At 47.9% G+C, this 19170-nt stretch overlaps 1 protein-coding gene across 2 annotated transcripts in view; it reads left to right on the top strand.

Annotated features, from left to right (window-relative positions):
- The window catches only part of LOC118241762 (uncharacterized), an 82500-nt gene that overhangs the window by 20408 nt on the left and 42922 nt on the right, over positions 1 to 19170 (top strand). The window lies entirely within an intron of this gene.

Below are 19170 nucleotides of genomic sequence, written 5' to 3' on the forward strand. Positions count from 1 at the left end.
TGCGCGCGCGTGCGTGTGTGTGTGCGTGCGCGTGTGCGTGCGTGTGTGTGCGGGGGGCGGCGGTTAAAGCCCCTTACCCATGCCAGAGAGCCACAAGATGAAATATTCTTAGAGATCTTTTCCTTCCAAGTCTTTACGAGCTGTGACCATGCCCAATATAACCGTGCGTGTTTACCACGTCGCGCTGATGTTTGGCTCCATCGACCGGGCATGTCGGATGAAACTGAGTTTGATTCTGAATATAATTCTTTGTCTCTTCCTTCATGGCAGCAACTTATCCAAATCCTTTATATTTGCATGCATGAAATATAATTTACAAACACACTAATGTAGTAAATTCTCCCTATGCGAAAGAGAAGAGATTACTGGCAGAGATTTTAGAACGGAACGTCTCATCACGCTAAGTGAATAAAGGCCCGTGCAATGTCAGAACCGAGGAGAAAAGTGGAGTCCCATCACTCTGTTTGAGAGAGGGAGAGAGAGGGAAGGTTAGTGACAGTCTGATAAAAGATGTCTCCAAAACACTAATTAAAATTGAATACCCCTGCGAACGCTGCGCAACATGCAATCTCCAGGTAATTCATTTAGTCCCGCCACTACTGCGCGGGCCTTTATGTTTAATTGCTGCAGCTTTAGTATCCAGGAGTGCTCTTTGCAGCTATTGTATTTTCCACACTTTTCGCTAACGCTATCTCTGAAGGGAAAAAAAAGCCTCACAATGACCCCCCCCCCCTTAGATCCCACCTCCCCCAGTTCCCCGACGTCATCTACAGAGCGCTAGGCTAATCAGGCTGGATAACGGGCGCCGAAGCGCGAGCGGCCTAATGTAAATCCGAGCTGCCAGTCAAGCTGCCATTAGCCGGAGGGGCGTGGCTACAGTAGCCGTCGGGGAACGGGTGTGAAGCCTCGCACGCTCCCCGGCGCCACGGAGAGGTGGGAGAGTACGGAGTGGCGCGTGTTTACTCTGAGGCAGCGCTTCCCGTGTATAATATTGTGCATGATATATTGTATAAGTATATATATTTGATTTGTATTACACATTTTTTTAAAAATGAGTATATTAAAGGCATAGATGCACATGAAGTGCAGGTCATGTTGAACGTCTTGTGTAAAGCTTTCCACAAGTGTGACTGTATGAAGCAGCAACACGTCTAAACGTAGAGTGTGAGAGAGCAGGTGTGGCCGTTGGGCATGGGGTCCCGGGAACCTTTCCTTAGCCATCCACCTGCTCCGTGGATCTGAGAACAGCACGCACGCCACACACAAACGCACACCCCACGAAGGAACACAGTAACACCACGAGGGCCGTAGCGTTTACTCGTACCGGTCAGTCTGACGGCGATGTTTTTAACACTACAGCGTTTGTAAAGGGATTTTTGTTGGCAAGACATTGTAGACTCATTTACATGCCAGAATGGGACAGTTAGAACTCCCCTGCTAGGTGAAAATTGTCAAATTTTAACTCATATAGACAGGAAGTGTAATATTTATCCTCATATTATATATACAAAAACATACATTTTAACAGCAGTACAAATGTGGGGTTTTAGTTTTGAACATTTCTTATAGATATTTGACCAAATATCTATCATTTCTTTTTTTTGTCTCTGTGACAAAATGCTTGCTAAATTACTGGCCAGCCAACTTACCATGTTTACTTTAAGAATGCAAAAAAAAACCCAAAAAACAAAACCCTCCTAAAAACACATTCCTTGTAGCTGCTTAAAGCTGAGGTGTGAGGGATTGGGTGTCAGACCCTCAGTGGCCCACGATGCCTAGTGTTTTCCAGCTGCTTTCCAGCCCTCAAGTCCAGGCGCGCTCGGGGGCGGAGCCAAACTTGTGGGGAGCCCTGGCTGCGTGTTGCTAATTGCCCTTGCTAAAAGGCCCCGCCCTGGCTCCGCCTTGTTCCTGTCCCCTGCAGCTGCTGTTGCTTGCCCCATGCGCTCTTTCATGTTCGACTTGGCTGCCCGAGGTGAGGACAGACCGTACCGAGGCTCCTCCCCTCCGTTGTCTGGTACGAGCGTGTGGCCTCTGCCGTGTTGACGCAAGCGTGTGTGTGGCCGAATCTCGCCGCGCCTGAGACACGGACCAGAATAACCTTGATCAGTGGAGTCAGCCAGTTTGGGTTTATTTATCCTCTAGTCGTCCTTGAAAGGATTTTAAAAGTTTCCGAACTGGGCTGAAGTTTCCTCTTTCCCAAAGCGCGGCCACACGCTTCAGCACTCGCGCGTTCCTGCGGACTTCACATGAGTCCTGCCACGACAGTTCTGTTCAAGCATTCCCATTAAAATCATAATCATAACTAATGAGGCCTCAGAAGGGGGGTCTAGAAGGTTTGTTTGAAGCTCCTGGGAGGCTGGTGCTTGGTGTATTAGTAAGCGGACGCTTCACTGAAACAGGTAATAAATTGGCCTGTAACCACAAGCAGCCATAATCATAACAGGAAAACTTGCATTGTGGGAACAGCCATGACTATTTATATCATAATCATATGTTTTGGGGAATCGGCGTAAACAGCGAATTAGCTGTAATCTTCAGGAAAAGGAACGCGCCGAGAGGATGCCGGGGTCCCACTTCGTCTGAGATTTACTGCACGTGATTAGACCTATCTTTAACGTCTCTTTCTTCTTTTACTTCAAAACGTACGGTAAAATGAGTCAGACGGGGCCTCCGTGCCAAACATGGGCATGTTATGCGGTTTGAGCTGCAGTGGCCATGTGACTAACGCTGACAGAGCTCGAGACCCCAGACAGGGGGGTACCTCTGAGATCGGACGGTCCACCGTACACCACTACACGCTTGCGTGTGCCGCCGTGACCAGCCGAAGGTATTGCGGTGCGCTGAAACATGAAGGCAGGGATCTGAGTTGTAAAAACAGAAGAGCGTTCAAGAGGGTTATGCAAGTTCCCTATTTTTAAAACTAAACCCCCCATAAAAATAATCATATGTCTGCTTTCGCTCTGACCAAACGGTGGCCTTCCTGTGTGACTCAAATGTTTTGTAGCTGCCGGCAGCATGCCTAGTCATCCGGAAGCACCTTGCCCTGCTCCTGGGCTGTAAGGAAAGCTATTACGTATGAGGTGGAGATCTGGGGTTGCCTGAAAGCGGATCTGTGGCTGGCAGCTACGTGTGCCACACTACCTTTACACTGAGCTGTGTCTTGTGTGTGAGTGTGTGTTCAGCAGGGATGATGAGTCTTTGCAAGCCCATGGCAACAGATAAATTACAGTTTTAAAAGCGTGCACAGGAAACTCCAGACCTAGCTGCTCTGGGAGGGTGAATGAGACCGAGAAAACTGGCTTCTACTGGCAACTTAAAGGTCTAAAAAGTTGTTTATCCTTTTGTAAGTATTAAATCACAAAGTTTTGCAAAGTGCTGAAATGAAACACCTTCTCTTGCCAGCAGTAGGTTAGTGTTTTCTTCCGATCTACTCCCGACCGTGGCGACCTCTTTGGCCACGAAGGGGATTAGCTTTTGGTGTTGAAATCCCACATCATCTCTACGAGCGCTGCTTCAGCTAACGTCACAAGCGCTCCCGTTTTCAGCGTCAGGAACGCCGCCGCGGTGTCAGAGGAAATTGAATCGCTCCACTTTGTTTCAAGCCAGGGAAGAAAAATGACAAAAGGGGAAGAGCGAAAGGGAAAGGGAAGAGGGCAAAAAAAAGGGAGCCAAACACGGAACGCGCCGAGGCGAGACGGAAAAGCGGAACAACAGGGGGGCGACGGGCCGTAAAGGCCAGAGATCTTCGCGTTTGTGTTATGGGGCATTTGCCGCAGTACACGGATACCGCGCACTCAGGCACGCGCTGCGGCTTCGACTCGCCCCGTGACTCCCGGGCGGGACTTGTCCGAGGCTGCCGTCTCGTTTGCATCACGACAAAGACATGATAACCCATGTTTGGACGAGGGAATGAAATAAGAAAAGCCTCAAAAGTGCTAAGAAACAAAAAATCTCTAGAACGGATTTAGGGAAACTTTGTGAACCCTTAGGAAGGGTCTGGATTTCTGACTCCTGAAGTCTTAGTCACAATGGAAGCGATAAGTCTTATTTAACAAATGATACACACAACGCCGCCATATCGTCATGTAACAAATGGTTTAAGTGAAGGCCATTGATGGAGAACGTATGTGAAGCAGGGGATAATGGCCTCCTGAAAAGAGGGTAATTGGAGTCAGGTGTTCCAGCCGTTGCCTGGGTGCATTCGGTCGACTGGTCCTGCCAAACAAAAGATTACAGAATTTTGGTTGCTTGTTCTTTACAACAGATTTCTATTCAATATATCCCAAACAAACAAACAAACAAAAAAGATTACAAAAGACCTTGAGGAAAAGAAAGTTGTTTAAGCTTTTAAGACTGCAAAAGAAGCATTTCTGAAGGTTTGGGTGACAGCCGGACAGGTCGTTTTTATCGTTGCTAGGAACGGGTGTCCCGTGACGGTCCCTCTGTGCAGAGCTAAGCCGCAGGAGAGAGGAAGTACCAGAGAGTTTCTGGAGAGCAGCCGCAGATGTCGCTTTTGAAGATGTCTCAGCGACTCCTGTGGAAATCCAGCACCAGAACCCCTGTGACGAGCAAGGATCCCGGACCACGGGCAGTGAACGGCTGCTCGTTCTAAAATGTTACGTGACTTGTCTATTTACTGTCTGTTTATTATTACGACTTAGAAGATTGGGTCACACTTTAGGAACCCAGATCGTTCCACGCAACTCCCAACTGCATTCTCGCAACTGTGATAAAACCAATTTGCGCTCTTTTCGCGCTGACCGCGCTGCTGGCCGATTTGAATAGCGCCCGGGCGGGGGGACCGGGGGAGGGGGGGGGGGGTGGTTCCAGCAGTGCAGTTTTGTCATCCGGCTGACCTTTGGAGTACACCAGGAAGAGTGGAGGAGGGGCGGCCGAGAGAGAAAAGAAAACGCCAGCCAAGGTCAAGAAAGCTCATTTATTTCCTTCATCCTCTGGCGTCCCTGAGAGCGGGACCACACACTGGCCATACAAGTGGCTCTTTAATGGAGGAGAGGGTGCATGGCAGAAGGCTGCGTCATCGGGCTCCACCGCCGTGGGCCGTACACAGCAACGAGGCCGGCCTGTGTGTGTGTGTGTGTGTGTGTGTGTGTGTGTGTTAGCTGGACGTCATGGCCAGACACCGTCGGCCACGTCTCCGCTGGCTACCAGTGCCACATTGTCAAATGGTATTACATCATTACTGACTAATTGGCTCTACAAGAGGGGCTTGCATGCGAGTGCCAGGGTTTGGAGTCGCGCTACGGCGAGCTAGCAGGCAGTACGGTGACGGAAATGCAAAAAGAAGGGAATGCTAATTTTTCATTGTTTGTCTTGTTGACTGATTTGGGTGGCGGGGAAATTGTGCCCTCAGATCGGTTTGTTTCACGAGCCGGACAGGCGTGACGGTGCGTGCTAAAGGATCACTCAGCTCCAGGTGGACTGGAGAGAATCAGAAGGACATACTGACGGGTCACCTCACCTCAGAGTATCGGAGGTGTGTCCGGGATGCGTAGTTGGGGACTGGAGACCCCGCTATGGACCTGCTCGAAACATCCCAAGACAGAGAGATATTATGTTTTGGTGTGTGTGTCTGTGTGTGTGTGCGCGTAAGAACGGCAGAACCGAGTTACCGTTTCCTGCGCCCCGAAATCTTTTGGAAACTCGCCGATAACGGACGGCTGGCAGCCTGTGAGAGAGATACGGGCCTGCTCCCCCATTCACCAACACACGTTCTGTCACTTACAGCGGCTCCGGGATCAAACAGACATTCTCCATTTCCAATGAGTCCCCATTGTACCTACGTTGGGATTCGTAACTTGCGCTAAGCGAGCATACTCTGTACTTTGGTGGAAGATCCTTTGTTTTCCCGTCCAGTTTTTTTTAGAATGAGGGATTATTTTTCAGTCTAATTAGCGGTTTCTTGTACTGCATTTTAAAATCAGTATTGTATCAGCGGGCAGGTGAGAATCAGTAGCTTCAGCGTGCGTTGAAAATGCAGGTGTTTGAGGAGCCTTGTGAGAATCAGATGAGAGAGAGAGAGAACTGGACATATACACAGTTCTGCCTTGCCAAAGGTTGGACACATCTAGTCTTAAGTTGTGCCTTATTTGTTAACCTTTAAGCTCTGACAATTCTGAGGTCCTGTATTAGGCTATTTAAATCTTGCTGTCATGGCAACCGAGTAACCATTTGTGCATTTTTTCTTCCATGCATATTAAAGAATCAAACTGGAATTGTGTGTTAACTGGCAAACAAAGCTTCGGGCTTGGTGGGGACTAACAGAAGACTAGCAGCACCACAGCAACGCTCTGTATGAAAACAACGCCTGTTCTGCTTACAGATGCTCTCGGGACAGTTGCGGGGCTGTTTTGGAAAATCGTGATTTAAGTGCAATTATTGTGCAATAACAGCACGATTTGTGAGCGCTTTCACAGCAGTGAATGGATGACCTCACCCGCCAGCCTCCTTTGGAGTTTGCAAGAGACACCGCACAGAAAGTCGATACTTTCTGTACAGAGTCGGGTGCTTTCTTTACATACGGACCGTGATGTAGTTTTGTTTTCTTTTTCATTTGAGAGTAACACAACACGCAATCAAGTTTGAAGCTCATCTGATTGTCCTCTTGGAATTTGGAGCTATCCCCCCCCATTCTTTCTCTCTCTCTCTCTCTCTCTCTCTTGCTGTTATTTCACACCAAATATTAGCGTGGAAATATGGAAAGCTCTTCATATTATCTGTGAGGTAGAAAACTTTATAACCTCACGCAACTGAAATGGCTGGCGTTCCTCGGCAAAAAAAAAAATCTGAAAATAAGAGCATAAATAAATAATGAAACATATGAGAAGTCGCCTTACACGTTTCCCTATTTAATTAGCACCTGCGAGCGCTTTTCCCATTATCACCGGGCGCATTAAAAATCTCCCGGTTTTCTAATTAAGAAAAGTGGAAACAGATTAGATGGGCTCTTTGATCAAAGGTCAGACATGGTTTTCCAGGTTCGCTTTGCTGTTTGTTTGCTAGTCTGACACCAGGATACCGAAAGCCGCATCCTCAGAGATTCGTGTGAGAGTGACAGATTGTCTTAAGGCGAGGTGGGGTGGGGGTTGTTATTTTTCGTCTTGTTTCTTTATCCGCTTTTCTTTCCCACTTTGGAAGCAATCGATAGGGAGCAAGCCCTGTCCCCTGTCGCCGTTTCAGCGCCGACGGAGCTGAATTATGAAAATGTGCACTCGGGTGCAGGGCCGTGCCGATCCGCTCTTAACGAGGTTTCGCCGTAATGAGCGTCGCGGTGGCGAGCGGCGCGGGGCCAGAGCGACTGTCACTCGTGAGAGTCCCAGGAGAGAGAGCGAGGCGCGTCGGGTCGGTCAGCCGGAGGAAAAAAAACACCCGGCGACGCTCCCCTTCCGTAACTTCCCCCATCCGGGCATTGATTGGCCAAACAGCCAGGCCAACGGCGTGTGTTGAGAGCTCACCTCTTCCTCCCATCGAACTCATTAATGGACAAAAAACACAAGTCAGAGAAATTGCGCAAGCGGCTTCAAATGTGCGCCGGACACACGCTTCTCTCAAGACCTGAAAGCAGAGCAACACTTTTCTGTCGGTGCTCTGGGAAATGTTTTTTTTTTTTTGATATGTTATTTAGTTCCTATCCGTCTGTCTGTCTGTCTTTGAGTTTTGCATGAGCTAGTTGAACTTTTACTTTCCAACTGATGTTGCAGTGGTGGGTGACATCAGGGCTGTCGTTTCTTTGGCTTCTGTCCTCAAGGGCATCACCTGACGAGAGAGAGAGAGAGAGAGAGAGAGAGAGAGAGAGAGAGAGAGAGAGAGAGAGAGAGAGAGAGAGAGAGAAGGGCAGGAGGAAGATCTTGTATCCTAATGACAGCATCTGTTTCACATACCCCGATGAGTGTAATTTCTGAAATTCCCTTGCTGCTAGCTTCACAACATTGGACAAAATAAGAGCGTATGCTTAGTGCGCCGTGGTACCAGATTCAACATTCCTTGACCTCCCTTCTCCGGCTAAGAAACCCGGGAGCCACGCATGAGAAGCAGCTTACAAAAAGGAGCCAGACGGGAAGCAAAGAGGGACAGAATTTAATAAAGCTCAACAAGGCAGAAAGCACTGCACAAACGCTGAATGGAGACTCACCCCCCTCGCTTTTACAACTTCTGCCTACTTAAACACTTTTACACCCCAACCTTTCATCTGTGCTTCCCTGCACCAAGCTAAAGAACAAATGAGAGAGAGAGAGAGAGAGAGAGAGAGTTTTAGGAGGGAAAGGGGTGCTTGTTGCATTTCTGTCTTTTTTATTATTTGAATGTTGACTGAGGGTGGTCACCATCTGTGCAAACTGTCTGATTCTCTGACTTTTTCCGTGCCACGTAAGTATGGGAGGAAGCCTCTCATCCGCGATAATCCAGGGCCTGTCATTTATCTTTTAAATGCTTCCCCTCTTTTTTCATAGCACAACTCTGCCCTCCGCTGCCTCTCTCTCTCTCTCTCTCGCTCTCTCTCTCTCTCTCTCTCTCTCTCTTCTCCTCTCTCCCCCGTTGTAATCTAGAGACTAGATCAACTTTTTGCATGCTGGTTGTGTTTTTGTTGTTTTCCTGGTTTACTACCATTCCCCCCCCCTTACAATGCTTGATTTATCACCGCTGTGTTTTTGTTGTTGACACTCTTTCTCTTAGTGTTCACCAGGCATCTGCCGCTCTCGGTTTACTCGCTGGGTGTCATAAATCCGCTCTCTTTAGCCAGTTTGGGGTGGGAGGGAGCATCGCACTTACGCGCCCGTATTAACGGCTGATTCAGTCACTCAGGCGCAGGCCACAAAGCTCAAACGCACAGCCGAAAACCCCCGAGACACGGGCATTGTGTCGGCTGATGGAAGGATCTTTCAGGGAAAGGCGAAAATGCCTGGATAGTATTATTATGTCAATAACCCCCCACTCACCATATAAAATAAGTTAATGATTTTCTGCCTGTAATACATTTATGAATAGAACAGTGTCTTCTTAATCACAGTAGGGATGCCAATTAAAAGAGAGCATGAGGGAAATAATTGTGATTTTCGGATAAAATCTGTTTTAGAATGGGGTCCCCGCTGAGGGATTGTAGCGAGACCTGTAATTTTTCACTAAAAAGTGACATGTGCACACACAGGCTCTGTCTCCTCCATACAAAATGTGTTTACAAGCCCAAACAATGGCACTTTCTTCCACTCTGAGTCTTTGGATTTTCAAAAGCATCGTAATCAAAGTGCTCGGAGACACCGCCGCAGGCACGTCAGGAACTTTCTGCTATTTGAGACAAAAATGGCCAACACCACAGAGGTCAAATTTAAAGCAGATCGGAAATAAATAAATGCTCCTGGAAGGACGGTTTTGTGGCTCGACCGACCGTCTCCGGACTCTCCTGAGCACTTTTCCCGTTGACGTCACCTCTCACCTGAAACCGTCTTCCGCTCTCTGGAGATGAAGACATAAGTGGGTCCTTGCGTTTCTTCCTTTGGCTGGTGTTTCCACGGGGGTGGGGGAGGGGGGTTTGCTCGGGACGGGCCCGCCCCCTTCCAGGGTCTCACTGGGGCTGTTTCGGAGGTCTTTGGTGAAATCAGCTGGTCTGATGTGTTGTGGCCGGCAGACGTCGGTGGACGCCTCGACGGGCGGAGTCAGGCGCGCAGGGAAAGAGGTCTGACGCTGGATGAATCTGAGAGCGAGACGGGCCAAGTGGTATCGCCCTTCAACTCCAAGCTGTGCGCGTTAGGCAGCGGAACTTGCAGAACTTTGTGGAAAACACAGGAAGTAGGGGGGAGGGAAAAGAGAAGGAAGAGAGAGAGAGAGAGAGAGAGAGAGAGAGAGAGAGAGATGGATAGATGGGCATTTGGGTCTTGTCTTAGTAATAAAACGTCTAGACGCCGATTAACATCAATTTTCCTGAAGAATTTGTGTCAGGGTCCATTTTAAGATGCTCTATTATCAATCAATGCCCCCCCCCCCCCCCACTACACACACACACACACACACACACACACACACACACTTGTGCCCTTTCTTTAATTGAACTTTGTTTTCTTTTGTCAAGACCTTTAGCCAGGACACACGTCACGCTCCTCACTGTAAAAGCGTGCTCAGATCAATCTGACATTATTTCCCAACTCCACTATTCCTTTTTCCCTCCTTCTTCTTTTTCTTCTTCTTCTTCTTCTTCTTCTTCTTCTTCTTCTTCTTCTTTTCCCTTTTTCACTCCTGTTCCCCTCCACCCTTCCAGTGTAAGACAAAATGAAGAGGTTTTTTTTTTTTTTTGCTTGTTCGTCTGTGGCATGGCCGATATAAATAAACACACCTTTTTTAACGAGGCCGGTTCTGAGGCTTTGATGTCGAGCGTTCTCGGCCCCGCACCCTCAGCCGGGTCCCGTGATATCCCGGGCCACAGACGCTGCGACCTCGGGCTCGCAGGAGGTTCCATGTTGTGAATGGAAAAGAGAATATCGGATTTCCTCGCTGTTAGTATTCTAGTTTTGAGATCATACGGAGTACTGTAATCTGGCGTACAAGTAAATGCCTTTACAGCCCTTTGACAGATCGAAAGAAAAAGCAGAAGTGAATATGTCCCGATGTTTACTAAATTTACAGAGACGCCAGTGTTCAGTGTATGCATGCTTGTCATTGGGTTATCTGACAGCAACGTAAAGTCACGGTTGGCAGAAGGTGTTACTGTCTTGTTAATAAAAATAATATAAATAATTGAATATGCAATATTTGATCTCTAGCGTCTCTCAATCAATTAATCAATCGATCAGTCGATCAGTCAGTAAACCTTTATTTAGACTCAGAGTACATTGAGGGTGGCCCTCATTTGCAGGAATGCATTAGCTGGCAAACCCAGATTTCATAGCAGTCTGAAGTCCACTGGGTCGCTTGTATATGGGTTTGTAGGTTTGTGGGTCAGTCGGTGGTGGTAGTTTACAAATAGAGGCAAATTATTAAAGTACCCTTCAGCAAACCTTTTTGAGGACGTCGGTATTCATACAAGCAAACAGTAGTCTCACTATTTTCAGATGTGGTGGGACACAGATTTGGGCTTTTATCTTATGCTGTTATTGTTCAGTTGCTTTATTTTCTTCCATTTTAGTTGATATAGAGCACTAGAAACAGCTAGAAATAACATGTTTCCTACACCAGTGGTGAGCAAATGGAGTAGTGTGGGGTTAGTGTTACCAGTACAGTTCAGCCTGACTAATAATAAGCAAACAACGCTCGCAAAACATCAAAGCCTCACGTCACCGTGGTGACTAATTACCACGGCCGTACGTCAGAAGACCTTAATTGGAGCCACAGCCGGGACCCATCTTGCAGGTCAGCATTCACGCGGCGAGCCACAGGAAGCAGCAGGGGCCGTCCCGGAGTAGCTCGGGGGCTGTCTGTACGGTTCTCGCAGAGACGCCCGCGCCCCGGTCCACGGTGCTCGCCTCTGGTGCGGCGCTACGGGACACGGCGATGGCAGATTGACTGAGACGCTTCGAGAGAGGAGTGGGAGGGGTCCCCGTGGGCAAGCCTCGGTACGCGCCGCCGGTTCCGACGAAGATGCGCTTCTCACAACTCCACATCCTGGTCGCTCCTCCTGCAGCCGGCAGTCCGTGAAGGAGCCGTGTGGAAGATAAGTCTTCAGGAGAACCTCAAGATAAAGAGAAGTTGCACGGCTGGGCGTCAAGCGAAGGTTCCACCCAGGACCCTCTGGGTGAGTGGACACCCTACAGGCCTGCACCTTGCATTGGCACGCATGTCTGTTTGCCAAGAATGAGAAAAATAGCTCTCTATGTTTACATGTTAACCAAGGCCAAAGGTTTTTCAAGTTTGGTTTATTTGTCACATACATAGTCATACACAGTTAACTCGCAGTGAAATGGTTGAAATTACAAACGATATTGGATGTTTTTCAGAAACACACAAAGCACTATGACGATAAAGAACTAACCCGACTACTGAATCTAGCATTTCTCACACACAAACACACACACACACACACGCAGGCACACACAGACACACACACAGAGAGCTTGCCTTGCAATATGCATCACACACACGTGCGCACAGAGGATGCGCACAGATGATTTGTTCGTGAGACTGTAGACAAATTTGAGGACATACAAAAAACCGGCTTAACTGCAGCAAAGCACCGGACCGGCGAGGTCTGATGGCGGCTTTGCGTGCGTTCCGTCCGAAGCCTGTAGAAGTGCCACGTGCTCAACACACGCGGGCTCCGCCCGATCTACGGCACACGCACGCGCTCCGGAGAGGTTCGGCCACCACCCGAGGATCTTATTCCGCCCATGATTTAAGAGGTCTTTACTGTAAGCCTTCATGGCAGCATCAGTAACGTAAGAGCAGGTGGTGGAGGATACAGTCCTTCCTCTGTTCCTTTGCGTCTAAGTGCTTCTGGGAAGATGACTGAACCTGAAAGCGCGGAAGGCCATGATGGCACATGGAGTGTGACGTGCGTGCCGTGACAGTAATGTTATACTTCATACTATCATACTGTCGTCATACTGTCTCATTAACCGTGCGCGTTTTTGTTGACTTTATCTTGTTGAGTTTAGCAGGTTTGATAAACAAATGAAAAAAATGGAAAAGTTTATTTTAATTAAACACGATAGCTGTCACATGCATGGGTATGAAAGTACATCCTCTGTGCGCACGTGTGTGTGATGCATAATGCAAGGCAAGCTCTGTGTGTGTGTGTCTGTGTGTGCCTGCGTGTGTGTGTTTGTGTGTGAGAAATGCTAGATTCAGTAGTCGGGTTAGTTCTTTATCGTCATAGTGCTTTGTGTGTTTCTAAAAAACATCCAATATCGTTTGTAATTCATAAGTTTTTATCCATAAATAATATTAATTTGTGGGAAGCTTTCTCCTTATTTTATCGACGTTTGGTTTTCGCTGTTAGTCCACCGAGGTAGGGGAGGACCACACAGAATCACACAGAGGCAAAAAGGTAAGAAAGACATTTTTTGCCCCCATTTTCCTCCAATCACAGTTCTGCACCAGTGTCTCCTACAATCATAATCAAATCTGAACACTTTATCACCAGTGATATTTACAATATAATTAACATGCTCTATGTTTGCGTTTGACATATCATATGTTGTTATGCTGTTGCTGTGCCAACAGCTTCTTAGGAGAGGACAGGAATGTCTTTGGCTGTTGTCGTGAAACCTAGAGATTGCTAGAGGGCATGAAGCATGCATTTACGTCTAGTGTATGTGTATAAAAAGAGTATCCTATGAGATGCGAGGCTTTCTTACGGCCGTGGCAACCCGTCGCTGAACGTAAGGTCAGGTACTTGAACGCGTGTGAGTGTGTGCGGCACAGGAGAAGTGTGTGGAGGATCTGCTGGAAGGGAGAAAGAGTGAAAATAAGATAAGACCACACGCACACGTGCGTGCGTGTGCGTGTGTGTGCGTGCAGTGTGTGTGTGTGTGTGTGTGTGTGTGTGTGTGTGTGTGTGCGTGCAGTGTGTGCGTGCAGAGGCCCAGGATGTGATGTAGTGGAGGGATCCAGACCTTGTGAAAATACTCTTTCATGTCACCCTGTAGAGCCTCTCAAAGCCATGGCATGGTGCCCTGGTTGCCATGGAAATTTGTGATTCACAAGACACATTCATCAAGGGGATTTCTGTGCTGTGGTCTGTGTGTGTGTGTGTGTGTGTGTGTGTGTGTGTGTGTGTGTGTGTGTGTGTGTGTGTTCACGCATCTCCGGTGGATGTATCCCCTTTTTCACAAGTTTGAAATTCGAACAGGAGCTGGATCTACGAGCCTGAGGTGGACTGTGAGACGTGACTCATAAAGATAACGGTTTGCGAGTAGCACGGAACAGAAAAGTGCCCCACGGACTTGACCTGATGGATACGGGAGGACTGTGTATGTGTGGCCGAGCAGATTTGTCACAGCCTGTCTCCACGAGCATTATGGGAGAGCAGCTATTTAATATCAGATGAGGTGGCGAATCTTATTAAAAGGAAGAAGGATGAGAGAGAAGCTTTTATTGGCTTTTTCCTGGGAGCAAACGTACGACGACATGCTCTGTTCTGCTGCTCCTTTTCATTCAGCACCCATTTCTTCCAGAACATTCCGGCTTCCAATTTATCATAAAACGTTATCGTTTACTTCTTAATATAAAAGCTTTATCCAATTAACAGTATAGGAGATGAAGGCATGCATAATTGATGCATGTGCTAGCCTGCTGCTTGGCAGATGTCCATAAACGTTTTTTTATGATTATATAAATACGTATACTGAGGGGATACACAACCTTAAGGCCATCTTAAAAGATGGTTAAAGTGTTAACTCCTTCACCTTTATTTGATTTCTTCTTTGCAACTATAATAACTTGTCCTATATCTGATTATTTCCAATCAGCAGGAACAGATGCTGAATTTGACTACCAGTATAAAAGTTTGACATTGTGGAATGGAGACTGAGTGTGTCATGATAAAGTGTTTTCTAAGCAGCGGTGTGGCCATGTTTACCCAGTTTACAAGCATTTATATACAGTAAACTGCTACAGTTTTTTGTGTCAAAAGAAAGAACACTTTTTTCCTGTCTGCCATTGCATCACGTTTAAAAATAACGTTGTATGCACTTACACTTAAACAATTCTTGTTGAGCTAAAAACTTTAAAAAGCCACTATGTTAATTATTTTGTTAAAAGTGCATTTCTCTAGTGATGACCACGACATCATATGTATTTACATCTTATGTGCACACTGACATCTCTAACTGTGACCTACTGATGGGGATGGGATCTTCCCATAAGCCCCTGCCTAGGTGGGAAAATCCTAACCCTAACCCTCTCCAAACAAGTCCTCCACCCGTTTAAAAATGTTGGCTTAATGACAGATGGAGGGGGAAAGAAAAGAAACAATAAAAGGCCCGAAACAAAAAACGAGGGTGGAGGTGATGAAGAATCCCCACGCTGACGGTGACCCGTGCCATTCGGTGCTTGCCACCTGTGTTGGCGTGCGGCCTGGCGGTGTGTAGAAACTGCCAACGGTGTGTCCCGACCGCGATAGCCAGCGTCGGAAGGATCTCAGCTGTGAACAGGCTGATCCTCTCACTGTCGACTCGCCCACCGGCTTGAGAGAGTCCTAGAAGAGTGTTTGCTCACTTTTATGTGACGGTTCTTGTGGCAAGAGACCTTTAGCTGTGTGTGTGTGTGTGTGTGTGTGTGTGTATACATATGCGTGGACAGGAAAGGTCACAGGGAGTTAGGAACTTAACCAGCGTTGTCCACACAGCTTGCTTTGGGAGGTGTGAATGCTCCAGAACTGTTTGTCGGCAGCGGCAGCGAGCCTGGTGTTTAGCAGTGGCGCGGAAACCACTTCTCACGCCTTGACTTCTTTGATTCGTCTCCCACAATTCACTGCACGGCGGGCTGAGAGGCATGCGATACTCTCGCCGCAGTTCTGGTGTGTGTCTCCCCTGCCAGGACGAGTGTCTTCAGCCTGTGGGGTGTGTGTGTGTGTGTGTGTGTGTGTGCTCAGCAGAAGCTTGGCACTGGTTTATTTGCCTGTTGGGTAAACATGTCTCCCACTGAGACAGCGAAGCATGAATGAGTAAAGGACACCTGAGTAATATGTCCTACAGCTGAAAACTAAGGAGGACGCGTGTCCACACTGTCCTCCCCTGCTACTGTTTTGAGCTTAATTCATCAAAAATGATTTCTTTTCTCATTGGATATGCAGCCAGGCTGCAGTCTGCAGGATCAATGTTTTACAGATGTGAGTCCTTGCGTTTGTTTTCCACCACCACGCTGATTTTTATTGGGTATGGATTTAAAGCAGGGAGCCCAGGGATTCTCATCTGTTAACGCACACACACACACACACACACATATGCACACACACACACACACACGCACACACACATGCACACACACACACACGCACACACACGCACACACGCACACACATGCACACACGCACACACACACACACGCACACACACACACACGCACACACACACACGCACACACACACGCGCACACACACACGTACACGCACACACACACGTACACACACACACACACGCGCACACACACACGTACACACGCGCACACACACGCACGTACACACGCGCGCACACACACGCGCGCACACACACGCGCACACGCACACACACGCACTCACACACACACACACACACCATTGCAAGCATACACACACAAGTATATACACGCACACATGCACACACACCATCCTGAATGACAGTGAGAGAATGTGCAGAACTTCTTTAAGTGTCTTGCAACAAAATGACTATAAAATCTACCCCGACGATTCCTTGCCCTTGGATATTCGTTTATCCACCATTTTATTTCTTATTCTGAGTAATTCTCATTTAAGCATTTACATGGAGATATGTAAAAATGTCCTGACTGAACAGTATTGTGGATGTGTATTTCTCTGGCACATCACTGCTTGCTGTAACCGCTCTGGGCGGCACATTTTAACAGCGGAATGGCTCCACTGCACACTTCCTGTTGCTCGTAAACAAACGTAATTTTGCATTTCCTGTAGTCTAGACACAATAGGGCAAAAGGCCCAGCAGCAGTATCATGGAGAGGGGCTGGCATCACTATGAATGTGTGTGTGTGTGTGTGTGTGTGTGTGTGAGAGTGTGTGAGTGTGTGTGTGTGTGTGAGTGTGTGTGTGTGTGTGAGAGTGTGTGAGTGTGTGTGTGTGTGTGTGTGTGTGTGTGTGTGTGAGAGTGAGAGTGTATGAGTGTGAGTGTGTGTGAGAGTGAGTGTGTGTGTGAGTGTGTATGTGTGTGAGAGTGAGTGTATGTGTGTGAGTGTGTGTGTGTGTGTGTGTGTGTGTGCGTGTGCGCGTGTGTGCGTGCGTTTGAGCCTTTGTGCTTGCCTTTTTATTTATGAAGCAAAATCCAAAGTCAAGCATGTTTGAGGGAGCATGACGACTGTATTGGCTCAGTGACTGATCAGACACTGACATGCTTTACCGTAAGCACCTGTTCCACATGATTCCTCATCAACCTGCCCTGCCTCCCCCTACGTTACCAAGGACCACACCACGCAGATCGACACAGACGTAGGACTCCCTCTCCGCACACGCATCCTGCTCTGAGCAGAGCGGTGGCTCTTACCGGGTGTGCAGGACCTAGTGTCCTGCATGCGTGTCCTGCACCGCCACGCTTGGGGCAGGGCTGAGCACTTTGACTGTAAGATCCTGCATAAAAAAAAAACATGAATAAAAAAAACTGTGATAGCTCGATCTGATGCATAGGAAACTGGGAAATGACTCATGTCATGTCATGTCATCATTTCTGTACCGGCAGTTTTCTTTTCATTGTGCGAGGTGTTTGTGCGTGTGTGTTTGTGCGTGTGTGTGTACGCGCACACCTGTGCCTGTTGATGGGATCGGGGCGCTTGCGTGTGAGCGTGTGCATGTGCTGTTTACCTGGCCGTTCCGCTCAGCTGCACAGGAAGAGAGGGATGGAACAGAGGCGCAGAGGAACCCGGAGAGAAATGATTATTGATTTAATCACATAATCAGCAGCCAACACTTGAGGCCCAGATAGCAAATCCATAATAGCCTCCCCACATAACCGGCCCTGCAAATTTACCTCCAGTGTCGTGTGCACACACACTGCAAACAGGGGTGCCAGGGGTCACCTTCAGTGGCCGACAAAATATTGACATTCCTAATGCTTAAATATGTTTTTGAGTTAAACGTTATCAATCAACGATAAGAGCCTGTTGTCTGTAAAGAATAATGCCATTGACGGAAGGATTACAGAAATGCTTTTATTCTCATAATCTAGGAACATCTATCAGAGAAAAGAGGAGAGTATAAAATCGATTGTGGTGTGGGTGCGTGCGCGCGCGTGTGCGTTCGGGAACACATAGCACGTAGCGCACCATTCCTGGTCATCTTTAAGCTCTCAGCTTGTGCGATGAGGACAGCTACAAGCTTTTCATTTCACTGCTGCTGCTCTGGGTGTGTGTGTGAGTGTTTGTCTGTTTTTCTGCCCGCACACACGTGCGTGCTCCCTGTCTGAGGTGTGGCCTGACCCTTCATCAATATGACAGCTCTAATTGTAGTGCTCCTTCAGAGGCTGCAGTGAACACTAGTCCCATCAGTCACACGGCCCAGGCTATTGATACCATCCTCCTCTGCATTCATATTGGAGATAGCATTATCCTCGCAGTGCTTAACAATCCCACATCTCTTTTGTGCACGTGTACTAAGGCCATCGCAACACCTAGCAACCTTATGTGTAGCAACAGTGCAACAGGTATCACAAATTACACATCTACCGCTGAAGGATCTCACTAGTTTTGTTGAATGAAAAATCTCTGTAGCATCTATAGTTCAGCCGGGGGGGGGGGGGGGGGGAAAACAGAAAACCTTTAATTCAGGTTGTGAGTCTGAACGTTGGAACATCACACGACCCTGGCCCCGATGACATCAGCACTTTTCGCTTCGCTCCGTTCCGCTTTGCGCTAGCGTAGCAGGAGAGACATGAGCGAGTCTCTTTGTCATCAGAACCGCGTGCAGAAACGATGCCGTCGTCCTGGAAGGCATCGATCGTCGGGACCTCCTCACAGATAGATCTTGCTTTCAGATCCGATGCCGCCATCCGTCTGCTCATGTCCACGTCGCCCTGAGCGACAGAGGCGTAATTGTTTACCAAGGGGTTGCGCCTCATTGGCTGCTGGAGATTGGCTGCTAATTAGTGCCGCGTTGCGCGAGCATGCTGGAGCAGTGTCCACTCCACTTTCATCTAATCTCCACTCTTTCAAAAGAAATAATGGGATCGTTTACACCTCATTAACATGGCCCCCATAATGTCTGTGCATTCATCATAATGATTGCTTATCATTTCACTTTGCAATATTATCTCCTCTAATGAAACCGCTCGCGTAAACTGCCAAGAGAACCTTAATTGGCAGTGCGAAATCGCATGCAGCCAGCAGCTTGCTGTAACATGTGGGCGCTTCTAATTTGCATAGGGGTGGGCGTGAGGGCAGGGGCCTACGTACACCTATTTAAACAGACACTTTTTTTAGGAGCATGTATTTTATAAGTATATGTTACAGGTGAACAGTTTTGGCCAGTACGTCAGGCACTCCCTACCCTGAAAAGAGGACCACCGGGAATGAGGT

The sequence above is a fragment of the Electrophorus electricus genome, chromosome 11 (genome assembly GCF_041902795.1).
Source record: "Electrophorus electricus isolate QZ-2024a chromosome 11, ASM4190279v1, whole genome shotgun sequence".
In the NCBI taxonomy this organism is placed as follows: domain Eukaryota; kingdom Metazoa; phylum Chordata; class Actinopteri; order Gymnotiformes; family Gymnotidae; genus Electrophorus; species Electrophorus electricus.